Source organism: Oncorhynchus mykiss, chromosome 10 (genome assembly GCF_057628025.1).
Source record: "Oncorhynchus mykiss isolate SJ-2025 chromosome 10, ASM5762802v1, whole genome shotgun sequence".
NCBI lineage: Eukaryota > Metazoa > Chordata > Actinopteri > Salmoniformes > Salmonidae > Oncorhynchus > Oncorhynchus mykiss.
This window is the reverse complement of record NC_143031.1, coordinates 51962610-51982099: the sequence shown is the minus strand read 5'-3', so window position 1 is coordinate 51982099 and position 19490 is coordinate 51962610. Positions and strand designations below refer to the sequence as shown.

Below are 19490 nucleotides of genomic sequence, written 5' to 3'. Positions count from 1 at the left end.
GCTACAGCAAAATAGTCTACATTGGGAACCTATGAAGTTGTAACTGAGTTACATACTGTAATGTACAAGCAAGCAGGAGTAACATACAGTGCCTTGCGAAAGTATTCGGCCCCCTTGAACTTTGCGACCTTTTGCCACATTTCAGGCTTCAAACATAAATATATAAAACTGTATTTTTTTGTGAAGAATCAACAACAAGTGGGACACAATCATGAAGTGGAACGACATTTATTGAATATTTCAAACTTTTTTAACAAATCAAAAACTGAAAAATTGGGCGTGCAAAATTATTCAGCCCCTTTACTTTCAGTGCAGCAAACTCTCTCCAGAAGTTCAGTGAGGATCTCTGAATGATCCAATGTTGACCTAAATGATTAATGATGATAAATACAATCCACCTGTGTGTAATCAAGTCTCCGTATAAATGCATCTACACTGTGATAGTCTCAGAGGTCCGTCAAAAGCGCAGAGAGCATCATGAAGAACAAGGAACACACCAGGCAGGTCCGAGATACTGTTGTGAAGAAGTTTAAAGCCGGATTTGGATACAAAAAGATTTCCCAAACTTTAAACATCCCAAGGAGCACTGTGCAAGCGATAATATTGAAATGGAAGGAGTATCAGACCACTGCAAATCTACCAAGACCTGGCCGTCCCTCTAAACTTTCAGCTCATACAAGGAGAAGACTGATCAGAGATGCAGCCAAGAGGCCCATGATCACCCTGGATGAACTGCAGAGATCTACAGCTGAGGTGGGAGACTCTGTCCATAGGACAACAATCAGTCGTATATTGCACAAATCTGGCCTTTATGGAAGAGTGGCAAGAAGAAAGCCATTTCTTAAAGATATCCATAAAAAGTGTTTTTTAAAGTTTGCCACAAGCCACCTGGGAGACACACCAAACATGTGGAAGAAGGTGCTCTGGTCAGATGAAACAAAAATTGAACTTTTTGGCAACAATGCAAAACGTTATGTTTGGCGTAAAAGCAACACAGCTGAACACACCATCCCCACTGTCAAACATGGTGGTGGCAGCATCATGGTTTGGGCCTGCTTTTCTTCAGCAGGGACAGGGAAGATGGTTAAAATTGATGGGAAGATGGATGGAGCCAAATACAGGACCATTCTGGAACAAAACCTGATGGAGTCTGCAAAAGACCTGAGACTGGGACGGAGATTTGTATTCCAACAAGACAATGATCCAAAACATAAAGCAAAATCTACAATGGAATGGTTAAAAAATAAACATATCCAGGTGTTAGAATGGCAAAGTCAAAGTCCAGACCTGAATCCAATCAAGAATCTGTGGAAAGAACTGAAAACTGCTGTTCACAAATGCTCTCCATCCAACCTCACTGAGCTCGAGCTGTTTTGCAAGGAGGAATGGGAAAAATGTTCAGTCTCTCGATGTGCAAAACTGATAGAGACATACCCCAAGCGACTTACAGCTGTAATCGCAGCAAAAGGTGGCGCTACAAAGTATTAACTTAAGGGGGCTGAATAATTTTGCACGCCGAATTTTTCCGTTTTTGAGTTGTTAAAAAAGTTTGAAATATCAAATAAATGTTGTTCCACTTCATGATTGTGTCCCACTTGTTGTTGATTCTTCACAAAAAAATACAGTTTTATATCTTTATGTTTGAAGCCTGAAATGTGGCAAAAGGTCGCAAAGTTCAAGGGGGCCGAATACTTTCGCAAGGCACTGTATATCAAGTCTCAAGTTCTCTGTTTCTCCCATGAGTGCTCTGAGATGCACTTCTCAGACCTTCAATGTTAGCTGGCCATGATACTCTAATAGTATTTTCCAGGGCAAAGGATGACTCAGCTTTTTAAAAAGGGAGTATTAGGTAGTGGCTAGTCAGTCACTATCACAGGATATCCACCTACACTGCAGCATCCTCCACAACTCCACAATGAAAAACAGGTTCCCACAACCACAATCCTCCAGACGTGACTTACTGGGTCAGGAGAAAGAAGGGAGGGCGGTAAAAAAGAGGGGGGGGATCATGACCACTGTCAAGAGAAAGGAGGGAAGGCAGTAAAAGATAGGGAGAAAAAGAGCGATGACCCGAGAGAGTTAATGACGTGGAGGATGATATTTAATGTAGCACAGTTACTGCCCTTCCTCCCTGTCTGAGTGGTCCAGTCCAGAGACACAAGCCTGTTTCCTGATCCCTGACCTCTGACTCCTAGCTTGTATAAACCAGACATGGTTCTGTCTCATGTAATATTAAAACACAACGTTCACTGGTGGAAAAAACTCCTCCAGAGTTCAGACACGTACACCAAAGGCAGACACTGTTTTTAGAACAAATATATATTTTTCCCTCAGCAGAGCTCAAAGACCAAAGACAGTTATACAACGTAGGCAACCAACACTGTTTAAAGAACAAAGCACTTTTTCCCAGAACTCAAAGATCAGACCCATCTTCATCGGATGAAAACATTTGCATCTCTGCACGCTCTGCTTCATTTTCAGCCGCTGTCTCTGTCTACACTTTGGAGAACACACAAATACATCTATAACTTTGTTCTTGGCCCCGCTCAATCATCCTGTCAGAAGTCATGTGCTGTCTTCACTAAACCACATCATATTTGTTTTTCAATGCTAAGCTTAATCCACACAGTGCTGACAGAACCCTGGAAAAATTTAAAAAGAGAGATAGATCCTTGTCTTTGCAAAAGAGTATAGAAGACATGTTGCAAAAGAGAGAGAGAAAAAGAGAGAGAGAAAAAGAGAGAGATTAGGTTTAGATCTCTTACGTTTAGATCCAAACCACTACACTACACATATTTCTGCAGCGCATGCAGGGAGAATGGGCCCTGCCATTTCCCCTGACTTAGAGCTCTCTGGTCAGTCCAACCTTTCCAATCACTACTCTATGTACATATTTGTAGAGCATTTGTTGTCTTTCGCACACCGTTTGTCAGTTTAGTAAAATCCCTCCTGAACATTAACATGTAAAGTAATATCCAACACAGATCATGGATGCTCTCTGGAGGAGCTGAATTCTCCATCCAATGGCCAGCCAACATTCCACATCTCCAGTGTGGACAGTTCTCCCACCAACAGGGAAGGGAAGAAACAGGAAGAGTGCAGAGACACATTCATTGTGTAGTAGAGAAAGTGTGCAGATTGAAATGGACGATCATTGATTACTATTGCCTGACAAGTGTCTACAAATACCTGTCATTTGAACTGATTGAGACTTGGTTGACTTCTTCACCTTCAAGTCACATTCCTGATTCACACAATTGGGTTTCAAACAGTGTTATTCCATCTTGTGCATGTGGAAGTTTTCATATTGGGCTGTTTTTAATTTACTTCTGCCAATAACAGATATCGAATAACAATTGTAATTCAGAGTTTTCAACATGATGTGGACCTAATATTAGCTTGTACTGCCCCCTCCTGGTAGGTACTCTTACCTGCTAATGACCATAGATGGTGTAAAGATGAGTCTACAGTGCCCTCTGTTGGGTGGGAGATCATAGTACAGGCTCTTATACTCCCTTCTGGTAGTAATAACATATTGGTAACTGCGGACGTGTGGACATTCACATTTTACACCAACATGTTCTGCAACTAGAACGTTTCCGAAGAGATGAGATTGACTCACACAAACACGACTGAGTCACAACACATGATCTGTGAAAATCTGAGACATTTTAGAGGCATTTTGCCACATAAAGTAGTTGACCTGTGGATGATGGTTTTCTATGCAGGGAGGCATTCATGGAAAAACCATTGCGCTCTCCCAAAAGGTTTCTTAGTATGTGAGTATGGAAAAGGCCACATCAGATTCAGACCTCCTTTAGCTCTAGAGTCTAGACCAGTATAAATAAATGGATGAGGTCAGTGAGCTATGAACTGCAGCCTCCAGATCCACACACACGTGCACACACACCCGCCCCCAGATCTGGACAGCAGCCTGACTTCCACTATAACTGGCCTATGTTAACACTGATCTTTCAACTGTATAGAAGCAAATCCATTATTTATTATTACAGGGTCCTTCAAGGTATAACCTAGTTTATGTATCTAAACATCTATTTACAGCTGTCTGTCCTGACTTAGTGTGTGTGCGTGATTCTAGTTCATCAATCATGTCACTTATACAACCACTTATGCTTAACATACTCCATCCAGTCTACATACTAAAAAGAGACCTCCATTACACACTTAACAATCCCCAAAATCCGTATTTTTACATTTGAGTCATGTAGCAGATGTGCTTATCCAGAGCGACATACAGTACTGAGTGTATACATTTTCGTACTGGTCCCCCGTGGGAATCGAATCCCACAACCCTGGCGTTGCACGCGCCACTCTCTACCAACTGAGCAACACGGGACCCTTGACATCTCTGTGTTACTCCTCTCAGTGTGAATTCTTCATATTGACTGAAAGACTCCCGTATACTGCCTCTTGTCATGAATGTCATGCAATACAAATTACACTGTTTTTTCCGCCCCAATAACATGCTTCCAGGCTGACAGACTCACTACTGAAGTACTGGGGTCATATACATACATTTTTAAAATAACAACCAGAATTTCAAAGTACAAAGTGAACTGACAAAAATATACAGTCTATTCTAAAATATCTAGGTATTTCACTGTCACTGTTCTGATGATAGCTCACAGAGCAACATCCCCACAAAAGTATTGTCTGCCTGGTGCTCCATGGGGTTATTGGCAGGTAACAATGTCTATGAACCAGTCAGAACAAGTTCATCCATCCCTGAGGAGGGTCCCTATAAACACACATGCATGCAAACACACACACACATTTCCCCGTTTGCCTGAGTTAACTCAAAGACGCTCAGCATCCAACATTGTAAATTCCCCCTTACCCGTTGTTGGCCTCTAATTTCTTGAAAAACACAGAACTCACATGATGTGAGCCTAACTTAACGACTGGGGGACCACTTGGGTGTTCCCTTCACATCGTCCAAGAGTTCAGCGCCTCGGCAGAGAAGAGGTGGAACCAGAGGTGGAACAGAACAGGCTCTGAGAACATGCACACTGGAAGGAAAACAATCAGAAGTTCTTGAATAGCAAATTAAAAAAAGGAGAGGGGTGGGGGGACGTCAATGTGTATCAATATGTATGTGTGCCACAAGGGAGGATGTTGTGTGAGGTTGTGTGAGGAGGAAGGGAGTCAAGCTCAAGACCTGTCTGAAATGGCACCCTATTCACTACTTTGTGCACGCTCTGGTCTAAAGTACTGCACAAAATATGGAATAGGGTACCGTTGTGGAGACACATCCTGTGTGTCTTCCAGTAGAGAGGAATGGAGCCAGATTTAGGACACTGTCCCTCAGTCAGTCCCTGTGTGTCTTCCATTAAAAAGACTAATAATACAGAGTGTTAAAGACCTGCTCCCTCTCTGGGGAGCTTGGCTCTCTGTTGACCCAGCACATGTTCTCTTTCAGTCTGCAGATTATAGAGGATGATGTGGAAGACAAAAAAAGATTTACAAAAGAAAGAAATGTGAATCTGAACATTTCAGCTTGCCACTGCCATAGAGGCAGATAGTGTCAGAATAGCTTTGGAAGATCAGCATTTACTGTGGCTGTTATGCAACCCTAAAAGGTCGGGCATATGTTTTCCGTGTACACAGCTCTGAACAGTTGAAACTGGATTTTAAAATGCTGATTAATTCTCTACTAGACACTAATAAAATACTCATCATGTCTGGTCCCGTGACCTCTCTGAATCGTGGCATTGAACGCTTTAGCAGGATTCTTTCTCTCCACAAACTGGCTGTGTAAATATTGTAGCTCAATAGGTGTAATTTTTTTTGACAATTTTGATATCTTTTTGAAACAAAACACATTTTATAAAGGAAGATGGGATCCACTCACGTCATTTTCAAAGCCATTATAAGGCTGCGTTGAGACTGACATATCTATGACCCAAGCCCCGCTCAGTTAATCCCTACCATTGTGTCGCTGAGTTTTCATAATGCTTCAGCAAATGTACATTATCCCAGGGGCGTTGGTAGACACAATGTATATCCCTCTAACTGCCCTGAATGCCTCTGCTGATCCTACAGCTATTATATGCTGTAATCATGTGCCTATGAACCAGAGTTAAACTGTTATCACTGAGGCGGTGTGCCCTAGTAGGAAATCCACTGTGTGCAGCTCACCCTGCACTAACATAAATGACATGAGCATGTCTACTTCTGCTACGCTTCCCAGTAAAGCAATGAAAACAATCAAGCCTCACAGAGAAGTGATAAAAATAGCCCACGTTTATGTGCAGTATATAGCTTAAGAATCAAGGTTCATGAAATGAATAACTTGCTGGTAACAGATGACATTCATAAATGACCTTTAATTGGCGTCAGACCGAGGCTCTGCATCTGTCCTCGTCCTCCTCGACCTTAGTGCTGCTTTTGATACCATCGATCACCACATTCTTTTGGAGATATTTGGAAATCCAAATTGGTCTACACGGACAGGTTCTGGCCTGGTTTAAATCTTATCTGTCGGAAAGATATCAGTTGGTCTCTGTGAATGGTATGTCCTCTGACAAATCAACTGTACATTTCGGTGTTCCTCAAGGTTCTGTTTTAGACCACTATTGTTTTCACTATATATTTAACCTCTTGAGGATGTCATTCGAAAACATTATGTTAACTTTCACTGCTATGCGGATGACACACAGCTGGACATTTCAATGAAACATGGTGAAGCCGCAAAATTGCCCTCGCTAGAAGCCTGTGTTTTAGACATAAGGAAGTGGATGGCTGCAAACTTTCTACTTTTAGACTCGGACGAAACAGAGATGCTTGTTCTAGGTCCCAAGAAACAAAGCGATCGTCTCTTGAATCTGACAATTAATCTTGATGGTTATACAGTCGTCTCAAATAAAACTGTGAAGGACCTCGCCATTACTCTGGACCCTGATCTCTCTTTTGACAAACATATCAAGACTGTTTCAAGGACAGCTTTTTGCCATCTATGTAACATTGTAAAAATCAGAAACATTCTGTCCAAAAATTATACAGAAAAATGTATCCATGATTTTGTTACTTCTAGGTTAGACTACTGCAATGATAAATGTGGATAAAGCACTAAATAAACTTCAGTTGGTGATAAATACGGCTGCTAGAATCCTGACTAGAACCCCAAAATTTGATCAAATTACTCCAGTGCTAGCCTCCCTACACTGGCTTCCTGTTAAGGCAAGGGCTGATTTCAAGGTTTTACTACTAACCTAGAAATTATTACATGGGCTTGCTCCTACCTATCTCTCTGATTTGGTCCTGCCGTACATACCTACACGTACGCTACGGTCACAAGACGCAGGCCTCCTAATTGTCCCTAGAATTTCTAAGCAAACAGCTGGAGGCAGGGCTTTCTTCTATAGAGCTCCATTTTTATGGAATAGTCTGCCTACCCATGTGAGAGACGCAGACTCGGTCTCAACCTTTAAGTCTTTACTGAAGACTCATCTCTTCAGTGGGTCATAAGATTGAGTTTAGTCTTGCCCATGAGTGTGAAGGTGAACGGAAAGGCTCTGGAGCAACGAACCGCCCTTCCTGTCTCTGCCTGGCCGGTTCCCTTCTCTCCACTGGGATTCTCTGCCTCTAACCCTATTACAGGGGCTGAGTCACTGGCTTACTGGTGCTCTTCCGTGCCATCCCCGGGAGGGGTGCGTCACTTGAGTGGGTTGAGTCACTGATGTGATCTTCCTGTCTGGGTTGGTGCCTCCCCTCGGTTTGTGCCGTGGGGGAGATCTTTGTGAGCTCTACTCGGCCTTGTCTCAGGATGGTAAGTTTGTGGTTGAAGATATCCCTCTAGTGGTGTGGGGGCTGTGCTTTGGCAAAGTGGCTTTGGTTATATCCTTCCTGTTTGGCCCTGTCCGGGGGTATTGTCGGATGGGGCCACAGTGTCTCCTGACCCCTCCTGTCTCAGCCTCCAGTATTTATGCTGCAGTAGTTTATGTGTCGGGGGGCTAGGTTCAGTTTGTTATATCTGGAGTACTTCTCCTGTCTTATCCGGTGTCCGGTGCAAATTTAAGTATGCTGTCTCTGATTCTCTCTTTCTTTCTCTCTCTCGGAGGACCTGAGCCCTAGGACCATGACTCAGGACTACCTGACATGATGACTCCTTGCTGTCCCCAGTCCACCTGACCGTGCTGCTGCTCCAGTTTCAACTGTTCTGCCTGCGGCTATGGAACCCTGACCTGTTCACCGGACGTGCTACCTATCCCAGACCTGCTGTTTTCAACTCTCTAGAGACAGCAGGAGCGGTAGAGATACTCTTAATGATCGGCTATGAAAAGCCACCTGACATTTACTCCTGAGGTGCTGACTTGCTTCACCCTCGACAACTACTGTGATTATTATTATTTTACCATGCTGGTCATTTATGAACATTTGAACATCTTGGCCACGTTCTGTAATAATCTCCACCCACCACAGCCAGAAGAGGACTGGCCACCCCTCATAGCCTGGTTCCTCTCTAGATTTCTTCCTAGGTTTTGGCCTTTCTAGGGAGTTTTTCCTAGCCACCGTGCTTCTACACCTGCATTGCTTGCTGTTTGGGGTTTTAGGCTGGGTTTCTATACAGCACTTTGAGATATCAGCAGATGTAAGAAGGGGTATATAAATACATTTGATTTGATTTGATATTCTGACTCTCTGAAACTCACTTAGATAATACATTTTATGATACAATGGTAGCAATACATGGTTATAACATCTACAGAAAAGACAGAAATGCCAATGGTGGAGGTGTTGCTGTTTATATTCAGAACCACATTCCCGTAACTCTTAGAGAGGATCTAATGTAAAATACTGTTGAAGTAATATGGCTACAGGTTCATCTTCCTCACCTAACGCCAATTATTGTGGGAAACTGTTATAGTGTTATGAAATGTAATATCATATAATATTTTAAATTGTATATAACTGTCTTAATGTTGCTGGACCCCAGGAAGAGTAGCTGCTGCCTTGGCAGCAGTTAATGGGGATCTTTAATGAATGTCTGTCTGTCTGTCTTGTGTGGCCTGGCCCTTTAAAAATAGAAAGTAGTGCACTATATAGGGAATAGGGTGGCATTTGTGACGCTGACATGTGACCTTTGGAAGCTCCGCAAAAGCAATAACTGTCCATTAAAAAAACTTTTGAAGGATGCAGTGAAACTGGGTGAAGATTTTACTATCAATGAACAGATCAAAATTGTATTTATGTTCTGTTAAAACCGGAGCGAGGTTCATTTCCATGTCACGTAGCACGTCACAACGAGCTATCAAACAAATGAAAGAGGCCTCTAGAACTAATCAGTTATACTTCTCTCCCCCCTCTTATTCTCTCACTTCCCATCTGTTCTCTTCATCTTTTGTCTGAGAAGCAGAGACATCAATTGATAAAGAGATCTATCCTTCAAAAACTCTCAGGGTACTATGATGGCCCTTTGGGAATTGACCACACTTAGATCATTGTAACAGAGGGACATTTCAGCCTGTTACAATGAGAGGCAGCACCATCCCTGAGTGACACACATTTATATATCTCCTACAAGCTCAAATAACCAAAGGGCCTTTGAGAGAAACACTGGGCAGCTGCAGGAGGACCCTATCATCATGCCATACCAGCTCCACTGATGTTCTCTTTCTGGAAATGATTTATCCGTCATAGAGTCTCCCCCCTGGCAGTGAGGTCACCTGCAGTGTGTTACAAAGGACAACATTTCAATTACTAATACTTGACGACTATGACTTACAGTACAACTGTGGACTCTATCTACAGTGTCTCTCTGCAGGCTGTGCCAGCTCCAGTTACGTGCTGTCAATGGGAATGATAACCTGACCATATCGCTTCCCCTGGCACCAAGGTCAGCTTTATTATCACCTGCAGTGTGTTTCAAATGGCATAATTTCAATGAATAATACCCATTGACTGTTACTGGAAGAATGACCATCTAGCCTATCCTAATTATGGCTCTTTGCATGCTGTGATCACTCCACCGATGTGCTCTTACTGGAAATATCATAGAGCCTACCTTTGCACAAAAGGTCAACTGTATTACCTCCTATGGGGTTTCTAAGGGCACCAGCCTGGCCAGCACCATACACGTCTCTCACACACACACGCTTGCACGTGTGTGTGCATGCACCAAAAAAACGCACACACACACAAAACAGTCTTCTTGTTATGAGTGGGGGCACAGGTGTGACTTGCACATTAAGGCTGCTCCAAGTTTGATTGGAAAATGACCTGTGTCTTCACAACAACACAGCCCTGGAAAGACTGCCAAAGCTTTTTGCCAAAGACAATGCTCTCTACATAATGTCATTATTTACTCTCTCTCCCTCTTCCTCTCCCCCCATCTCCCTCTCTCTCTCTGTCTCTCCTCTCCTCTCATCCCCTGACCCCAAATGTTTTTTCCCGCAGGCCCCTGCCTCCATCCTCAGTCTAGTAGTGTCAGATCCTGGGTGTACTGAGGGGTCAGTCTGACCAGACAGACTGTTCCCAAAATATCCATCTTGGCTGTTATGGAAGGGAGGACATGTCCCTGGCAAGAACCTGAGATTGTATCAAATATAAACAAATGACCAGAGGGACCAATATGACTGGACTGTGACTAATTGTGGTTAGAGGTTACTAGGGAGGGTTAGATTACTCTTGATAGGTGCGAGAGGACATACAAGGCTCTCTGAGGGAGAAGGTCTTTCTGGTAGGTTTGTTTCACAGAGATCATTTGACAGATGTCTGTTTTCCCGGAAGAGAAAGACTTTGTGAGAGTTTGCTTGTGTTGTGTTTTTCAGATCCTTAGAACCCATTGATATGTTGGTCAAGTTAACACTTGATTTCAGTCTTGACTTTGGAATAATAATAAAAACACGTATTGGAAGTAAGCTGGTAGTAGGCTTCTTTGAGAAACAAGAACAAATAACTCATCACATGAAAGACTTTCCCTCCAAAAGCCCCTCGAGTCTAGTGTGTTGAAAACACAAACAGCACATGCATTGGGGGTAAATATTTTTTCCCATCATCCTCATCTGAGCTCAATTGAATGAGCATGCCTTCATATTTGTGTTACGCAACTGAATTACAACATTAAAATAACTAGCCTCTGTTCCAGTCCAAACAGAGGGGGATAGGCAAAGAAAATACTAGAAAGTCGTTGGTCCAGAGTCATTGGGCATGTTGTTTTACATAATAACCAAGCTGTGGTGAGCGTGGACGGACACAGGGGTTATTACCTCTCCGACAAGGCTGGGTGTGCTCTCCTCGTTATCTTTAACACGTTATTGTTTACACTAACACAAACAGTCGACGGGCCAGAGCTCGACGCTCCGTCATCCCCGTGCTGATGGACAGGCCTTGAATTTGGAGCTGATCTGACTTGTTCCACATCTCTCTGTAGCTCTCTTATAACCCATCCATGGTTCTGTTGATGCTGGCCATGCTGTAGCTCGAAGAGCCCTATAGGATGGAGATCAATTGGATGAATCACAGGCAGACTTTCAGGCCTACTCTAAAAACAAAGCATCATATTGGGGTTTGATCACCTATTGACAACCTATACAGATTTATGTAGTCTCTTTCCTTCACTTATCTACTGCATGCTCATTGCTTACAGTAGTAGTAAGTTTACCATGCGTTTCACTATTATACGCATAACGCACCACAGCTGAGGACAATCACACTGCAGCACTCCTCACCATCATCAGCATTAACATTGTGGATACGGTAAAGTCATCACTTGCTCGTGCTCTTGATTAAAAACATAATTGGCAGTCCTCCCTGAATGTTTCTAGTATTGTTTGTGGAATTCAGGAAATCTTTGTGTCGGCAGTCAGGGATGAAATATCGTCCCGCCTCTGATTAGCCAGTTAGAAAGTGGCCAACGTACTCCGACCACGTGGGTTCACCACATTGATCTCACAATGACATAAGCCCTCTGAGCCACAGCAGCATTAAGGAAGAACATCTGAGATAATTGAGATGATGGTCAGAGAGAGAGAGGAAGCGATGACACAAAGCCAGCATAGACAGAGCAGAGCCTCAGGCCCTATTGCAACATTGGAGAATAATTCAACAATCACAGATGATGGTCAGACAAAGTAATGGCAGCTATATTCTCTTTTGATTGATTAATACATTGCCTTAGGAAGTTTGTGTTTAAAAAATATATATTCCAATATATATTCTTTATTTAAACCTTTAATTAACCAGGTAGGCCAGTTGATAACAAGTTCTCATTTACAACTGCGACCTGGCCAAGATAAAGACAAGCAGTGCAACAAAAACAGCAACACAGAGTTACACATGGGATAAACAAACGTACAGTCAAAAACACAATACAAAAATCTATGTACAGTGTGTGCAAATGTAGTAAGTTTAGGGAGGTAAGGCAATTAATAGGCCATAGTGGCAAAATAATTACAATTTAGCATTACCACTGGAGTGATGGATATGCATATGATGATGTGCAAGTAGTGATACTGGGGTGCAAAAAAGCAAAAAAAAAAATATATATATAGGGATGAGGTAGTTGGATGGGCTGTGTACAGGTACAGTGATTGGTAAACTGCTCTGACAGCTGATGCTTGAAGTTAGTGAGGGAGATATAAGTCTAGTCTAGTGAGATATAAGTCCAGTGATTTTTGAAATTTGTTCCAGTCATTGGCAGCAGAGAACTGGAAGGAAAGGCGGCCAAAGGACGTGTTGGCTTTGGGGGTGACCAATGAAATATTCCTGCTGGAGCACATGCTACGGGTGGGTGTTGCTATGGTGACCAGTGAGCTGAGATTAGGCGGCGCTTTACCTAGTAAAGGTATGTAAAGACTTATAGAAGACCTGGAGCCAGTGGGTTTGGCAACAAATATGTAGCGAGGACTAGCCAGAGCATACATGTTGCAGTGGTGGGTAGTATATGGGGCTATGGTGACAAAACGGATGGCACTGTTATAGACTACATCCAATTTGCTGAGTAGAGTGTTAGAGGCTATTTTGTAAATGACATCGCCGAAGTCAAGGATTGGTAGGATAGTCAGTTTTACGAGGGTATGTTTGGCAGCATGAGTGAAGGAGGTTTTGTTGCTAAAGAGGAAGCCGATTCTAGATTTAATTTTGGATGGAGATGCTTAATGTGAGTCTGGAAGGAGAGTTTACAGTCTAACCAGACACCTAGGTATTTGTAGTTGTCCACATATTCTAAGTCAGAACCGTCCAGAGTAGTGATGCTAGTCGAGCGGGCAGCAATCGGTTGAATAGCATGCATTTAGTTTTACTAGCATTTAAGAGCAGTTGGAGGCCACGGAAGGAGTGTTGTATGGCATTGAAGCTCGTTTGGAGGTTTGTATACAGAATGGTGTCGTCTACGTAGAGGTGGATCAGAGAATCACCACTAGCAAGAGCGATATCGTTGATATATACAGAGAATAGAGTAGGGCCAAGAATTTAACCCTGTGGCACCCCCATAGAGACTGCCAGAGGTCCGGACAACAGGCCCTCTGTTTGGACACACTGAACTCTATCTGAGAAGTAGTTGGTGACCCAGGCGAGGCAGTCATTTGAGAACCAAGGCTGTTGAGTCTGCCGATAACAATGCAGTGATTGACAAGCCTTGGCCAGGTCGATGAATACAGCTGCACAGTACTGTATTTTATCGTTGGTGGTTATGATATCATTTAGGACCTTGAGCGTGGCTGAGGTTCACCCATGACAAGCTCGGAAACCAGATTGTATAGTGGAGAAGGTACGGTGGGGTTCGAAATGTTCGGTGATCTTTAAAAAAAAAAAATGTATCAGTTATTTTACCAGGTAAGTTGACTGAGAACAGGTTCTCATTTACAGCAACGACCTGGGGAATAGTTACAGGGGAGAGGATGTATGAGCCAATCGTAAACTGGGGTTCTGTTTGTTAACTTGGCTTTCGAAGACTTTAGAAAGCCAGGGCAGGATGGATATAGGTCTAACATTTTGGGTCTAGAGTGTCTCCCCCTTTGAAGATGGGGATGACCGCGGCAGCTTTCCAATCTTTGGGAATCTCAGCCGATACGAAAGAGAAGTTAAACAGGCTAGTAAGAGGGGTTGCAACAATTTCGGCGGATAATTTTAGAAAGAGGGTCCACTTTGCAGCTCTTTCAGAACATCAGCTATCTGGATTTGGGTGAAGGAGATGCGGGGGTGGGGGGGCTTGGGCAAGTTGCTGCGGGGGGAGCAGAGCTGTTGGCTGGGGTAGGGGTAGCCAGGTGGAAAGCATGGCCAGCTGTAGAAAAATGCTTATTGAATTTCTCAATTATTGTAGATTTACCGGTGGTGACAGTGACAGTGAGCAGCTGGGAGGAGGTGCTCTTATTCTCCATGGACTTTACGATGTCCCAAAACCTTTTGGAATTAGTGCTACTGGATGCAAATTTCTGTTTGAAAAAGCTAGCCTTAGCTTTCCTAACGGACTGTGTATATTGGTTCCTTTGTTCCTGACTTCCCTGAAAAGTTGCAAATCGGGGCTATTCGATGCTAATGCAGTACGCCACAGGATGTTTTTGTGCTGGTCAAGGTCAGTCTGGAGTGAACCAAGGGCTATATTTCTTCTTAGGTCAACATTTTTTGAATGGGGCATGCTTATTTAATATGGTGAGGAAAGCACTTTTAACCTGTAGCGACGCGCAATCCTGTATCCGGGAGCGTAATTATAGCCTCAAGCTCATTACCATAACGCAACGTTAACTATTCATGAAAATCGCAAATTAAGCTACACAAGCATTTGTGTAAGAGTATTGATAGCTAGCATAGCTGTAAGCCTAGCATTCAGCAGGCAACATTTTCACAAAAACAAGAAAAGCATTCAAATAAAATAATTTACCTTTGAAGAACTTCGGATGTTTTCAATGAGGAGACTCTCAGTTAGATAGCTAATGTTAATTTTTTCCAAAAATATTATTTGTGTAGGAGAAATCGCTCCGTTTTGTTCATCACGTTTGGCTAAGAAAAAACCCGAAAATTCAGTCATTACAACGCAAACTTTTTTCCAAATTAACTCCATAATATCGACAGAAACATGGCAAACGTTGTTTAGAATCAATCCTCAAGGTGTTTTTCACATATCTATTCGATGATAAATCACTCGTGGCAGTTTTGTTTCTCCTCTGTTCAAAATGGAAAAATGCACGCACCTGGATATTACGCAATAGTTTTGACAGAGGACACCGAGCGGACACCTGGTAAATGTAGTCTCTTATGGTCAATTTCCCAATGATATGCCTACAAATACGTCACAATGCTGCAAACACCTTGGGGAAACGACAGAAAGTGTAGGCTCATTCCTTGCGTGACAAAATATCTTGTTTAAACCGGGAACGTTTTTCATCCAAAAATGAAATACTGCCCCCAGAGGTTCAAGAGGTCAAAGAACAAACATCCTCTACTGACGGGATGAGGTCAATATCCTTCCAGGATACCCAGGCCAGGTCGATTAGAAAGGCATGCTCGCTGAAGTGTTTTAGAGAGCGTTTGACAGTGATGAGAGGTGGTAGTTTGAGCACAGGCCCCTTACAGACGCAGGCAATGAGGCAGTGATCACTGAGATCCTGGTTGAAGACAGCAGAGGTGTATTTAGAGGGCAAGTTGGTCAGGATAATGTTTATGAGGGTGCCCATGTTTACTGATTTAGGGTTGTACCTGGTGGTTCCTTGATCATATGTGTGAGATTGAGGGGATTGTAGGACGCCCGGCGTACGAACTCTGAATATAGATGGGGGGCATCAAATCACATATGGTGTCCAGGGCACAGCTGGGGGGGGGGGGGGGGGGGGGGGGGTCTATAACAAGCGGCAACAGTGAGAGACTTATTTCTGGAAAGATGGGTTTTTTAAAAGTAGAAGCTCGAACTGTTTGGGCACTGACCTGGATAGTATGACAGAACTCTGCAGGCTCTCTCTGCAGTAGGTTGCAACTCTGCCCCCTTTGGCAGTTCTATCTAAAAATGTTGTAGTTGGGGATGGAAATTTCAGAAGATTTGGTGGCCTTCCTAAGCCAGAATTCAGACATGGCTAATATATCAGGGTTGGCGGAGTGTGCTAAAGCAGTGAATAAAACCAATTTAGGGAGCAGGCTTCTCATGTTAACATGTTACAGAAGTCAACAAATGAGAGCGCCTGGGTGTGATGCTGGGGGATACATGGCCAGGGTTACCCTTTACATCACCAGAGGAACAGAGGAGGAGTAGGATAAGGGTAAGGGTACGGCTAAGAACTGGTCATATAGTGCGTTGGGAACAGAGAATAAAAGGGGCAGATTTCTGGGTAGTGTAGAATAGATTCAGGGCATAGTGTACAGACAAGGGTATGGTAGGATGTGAGTACAGTGGGGGTAAACCTAGGCATTGAGTGATGAGGAGAGAGCTTGCATCTCTGGAGACACCAGCTAAGACAGGTGAGGTCTCTCCATGTGTTGGGTGTATGACAAAAAAAGCTATCTAAGGCATGTTGAGCTGGACTTTATGGCTCTACGGTGAATTAAAACAATAACCGAAACAGCAGAAGACAAGGCATATTGACATTAGAGAGAGGCATGTGTAGCCGAGTTATCATAGGGTCCAATGAGCAGCAATAGGTGAGTCCAGGAGACGTTCGGTAGTCGATACTCTGCTAGGTGAGCTCAACAGATGGGTCTTCGGTGACAACGCAACGGAAAAGTCTGTTAAAACCACATCGGATGATTACGTTGGCAGACCAGTCGTAATGGATCGGCGGGGCTCTGTGTCGGCAATAAAGGGTCCAGGCCTATTGGCAAAAGAGTTATTGTAGACCACGAACTAGCGGGTTTACCTCTTCAGCTAGCTGGGAGATGGGCTAGCTCGAGGCTAACTGGTGCTTGCTTCGGGACAGAGTCATTAGCCAGCAGTAGCCACTCGATTGCAGCTAGCTAGCTGCGATGATCCGGTGTAATGGCCCAGAGCTTGCGGCAGGAATCCGGTGATGTGGTGGAGATAAGCAGTCTGATATCGCGCTGTGCAGACTGTCAGGTATTGACCGCTGTCTGGTGACCGAGCTAAAGGTGAAGACCGCTAGCCGTAGCTAACAGTGACTATTAGCTAGTAGCTAGTTAGCTGGCTAGCTTCTGATGGAGGTTCCAGTTATAATGTATAATAATTGCAGATCCGTACCACATTGGGTGGGGCGGGTTGCAGGAAAGTATATTTAGATCGTAGGTCGAAAGTGAGATTAAAATATATAAAAAATATACACAAAAAATATATTTATGTTACAGCCTAGTCTAAGTACCCAGATAGAGAAAAAAATATATTTTTTGAATCGATAATCCATTTTCCAAAAAATAGAATTGCATTACTGTACATTTTTTTCATTAGGTTTCTGAGCTGAGAACATTGTGTAGAGATTGTTTTGGAGTCTGAAAGCTTCTACTGTATGTTATATCCTATATCCTTTATTTTCAATTGATTGAGACAACATAAAAACAATGAAAACATTTCAGCACAAGGCCTTCCGCAAGACAAGTCTCCTTGGAAGCGTAGGGATAGCCAGCATAGGAATCTCATTCAAACTGTGTTCACAAGGCCTTTTCTTCGCTAACTAAACGTGATAAAATAATACAGATGGAAAGCCTACATAGGGCTACCAACAACTCAGAGCCCAAGGCCAAAAATGACTTCATATCATATCTAACACAAATACACACACAATGTATTTTCCCCTAGCTACTACATACATTGCAGCAGAAAGAAACGTGACAGATAAAGTCATTAACATGCTAGTATCTCCTAACGCAGTCTCTCTAAGAGAGTGAGAGAGCGAGAGAGAGTGAAATAGAGAGAGTTGAGGCCAACATGTTATCCAAATCAAACCTGGCCTGATCAGAGGCTTAGTACATAACACCTCCTCCCTGTTATGTACTTACATCTTACCAAGATCGCAGCACCACAATTCCCCTTTCATCCAATCACATGCTATTCCTTTCATCCAATCTCAAACGTTGACTTATAACTGGAAACATTTATAAAATATTTGAGTGGAATGATGAAAGGGATGTAAGAAATCAAGCTGGTCTTTTAAAAAAAAGTATCTAAATAGATCCTAATGGCCAATAAAACGTAAAGTGGTAATCCGCTACTCGCAGGCACACCACCAGCTGCACCACTGCTTGTGTTGAGATTTCACTTTCAGCAAAAACAAGGGGGTTGGCCCTAATCTCTTTGCACTAAATCCAGCCCACTTAAAGGACATTGCTAGAGAGAGAGGAAGTGGGAAGTAACTTTCTACAACTGCCAAAAATAAATACAGCAGACGTAGCCAGCAAGCCACAGTATCTTGTCGCAGATAAACTGTTGTTACAGCAGGGACAATGTTTCAGAAAAAGTCTACAGAACAAGTTTCAAGTTTCATCATCAGTTCTATAATCTGAATCCACTCTACCTGAAAAGAGAAACCCATGTTCCCTAATTGAATCTGTATCCACACAGCAGCGCTATGGTCGTGTGGGAGAAGCATCTCCAAGGCCTCATTCGGTTTCATTTTCACACCTACACAAAAATCACACACACACAAATTGCTACCAGTTCTACCCCCAGCATACAGCCCAACATAAGGATATATGCCCCCTAGTCACAATTAAGGGTTAGGAGCTAGGGTTAGGTTTAGGATAAGGGCCACTCAGGGAAACTCATATGTTTTATTTTTTTACAATATGTATTTACTGATGGCATACAAGTTTGTTGTTAACGCAAATGAAAATTCACATTTTCCAGAAGGCATTTCTGCCCCAAAAATGAATATACACTGCTCAAAAAAATGAAGGGAACACTTAAACAACACAATGTAACTCCAAGTCAATCACACTTCTGTGAAATCAAGCTGCGAGCTGTGGCAAGAAGGTTTGCTGTGTCTGTCAGCGTAGTGTCCAGAGCATGGAGGCGCTAGCAGGAGACAGGCCAGTACATCTGGAGACGTGGAGGAGGCCGTAGGAGGGCAACAACCCAGCAGCAGGACCGCTACCTCCACCTTTGTGCAAGGAGGAGCAGGATGAGCACTGCCAGAGCCCTGCAAAATGACCTCCAGCAGGCCACAGATGTGCATGTGTCCGCTCAAACGGTCAGAAACAGACTCCATGAGGGTGGTATGAGGGCCCGACGTCCACAGGTGGGGGTTGTGTTTACAGCCCAACACCGTGCAGGACGTTTGGCATTTTCCAGAGAACACCAAGATTGGCAAATTCGCCACTGACGCCCTGTGCTCTTCTCAGATGAAAGCAGGTTCACACTGAGCACATGTGACAGACGTGACAGTCTGGAGACGCCGTGGAGAACGTTCTGCTGCCTGCAACATCCTCCAGCATGACCGCTTTGGCGGTGGGTCAGTCATGGTGTGGGGTGGCATTTCTTTGGGGGGCCGCACAGCCCTCCATGTGCTCGCTAGAGGTAGCCTGACTGCCATTAGGTACCGAGATGAGATCCTCAGACCCCTTGTGAAACCATATGCTGGTGCGGTTGGCCCTGGGTT

The 19490-nt window shown here is 43.5% G+C and overlaps 2 long non-coding RNA genes across 2 annotated transcripts in view; one reads left to right on the top strand and one right to left on the bottom strand.

The window, feature by feature from the left end:
• The window catches only part of LOC149980061 (uncharacterized), a 41783-nt gene extending 33190 nt beyond the window's left edge, over window positions 1-8593 (top strand). Inside the window, exon 3 of the long non-coding RNA XR_016483802.1 lies at window positions 8081-8593. This is a non-coding gene — a long non-coding RNA (uncharacterized LOC149980061). The remainder of the gene's footprint in view (window positions 1-8080) is intronic.
• A 2279-nt stretch (window positions 8594-10872) lies between these two features.
• On the bottom strand, window positions 10873-18481 carry LOC149980060 (uncharacterized). The gene is made up of 2 exons (XR_016483803.1): window positions 17893-18481; window positions 10873-11451 (listed from the first exon to the last, which is right to left on the bottom strand). It is a non-coding gene; the product is annotated as an uncharacterized LOC149980060 (long non-coding RNA).
• Window positions 18482-19490: the final 1009 nt, after the last annotated feature.